The 902-nt window shown below is 38.2% G+C and overlaps 1 non-coding gene across 1 annotated transcript; it reads right to left on the reverse strand.

The window, feature by feature from the left end:
• Window positions 1–227: 227 nt before the first annotated feature.
• On the reverse strand, window positions 228–299 carry TRNAC-GCA (transfer RNA cysteine (anticodon GCA)). Its single transcript has one exon. It is a non-coding gene; the product is annotated as a tRNA-Cys (tRNA).
• Window positions 300–902: the final 603 nt, after the last annotated feature.

Consider the following 902-nt stretch of genomic DNA (forward strand, 5'->3'; position numbering starts at 1 on the left):
GGCAGATGATTCTTCTAGAAGTTAGATTTCATTTTATTAATTGATGTCTACAAGATTCAGAATTTATTTAATTTAGGTGGGGCATTAAAAGTGAAAGTGAAAGTGCAGTCGCCCAGTCGTGTCCGACTCTGTGACCCTGTGGACTATAGCCTACCAGGCTCCTCCCTCCATGGGATTCTTCAGTCAAGAATACTGGAGTGGGTTGCCATTTCCTTCTCCAGGGGATCTTCCCAACCCAGGGATTGAACCTGGGTCTCCTGCATTGCAGGCAGATGCTTTACCCTCTGAGCCACCAGGGAAGTAGGCCATTAACTCACCAGCTACATTTGTCTTCCAATAATCAACCTGAAATTTAATTTCTAAGATAGGTTTTTCAAATCTACCTTCCTCTCTTCCCTTTCTTTCCTTTTCCCCTTTATTTTAAAAAATATGTTTATTAAATGCCTGTTGAGTGCTAGGAATGGATTGATGGATAATTTTCTGTTTTTAGGGATCTCATAGTCTAGTGGGGTGGAATCATAAAGGCACTGGTAGAAGAACACAAAATGAAAGTGAAATTAGACCTGGAAGTAAAGGGGTGAATTAGAAGTGGATTTTTGGAAGTGGTGACATCTGAACAGAGTTTTGAAGATAAATAGGAAACAGCTAGACAAAACATGGAGTTTTGGAATGGGAGAGCTCATTTTAAGGAGATTTGAAGACATTCACAGATTTTCAGCAGTCTGTATAGCTGGAAAAAAAAGGGGTGTATTTGGGGAATTCTAGGAGATGGAGTTAAAGAAGTTTGTAATAGGTAAATAATTATGAGTCTTGTTTTCTTTTTATTGAAGTATAGTTGACCTACAGCAGTATATTGGTTCCTAGTGCCATAACACAATGATTTAGTATTTCTATATATTATA

Source organism: Capricornis sumatraensis, chromosome 19, assembly GCF_032405125.1.
Source record: "Capricornis sumatraensis isolate serow.1 chromosome 19, serow.2, whole genome shotgun sequence".
Classification (NCBI taxonomy): Eukaryota; Metazoa; Chordata; class Mammalia; order Artiodactyla; family Bovidae; genus Capricornis; species Capricornis sumatraensis.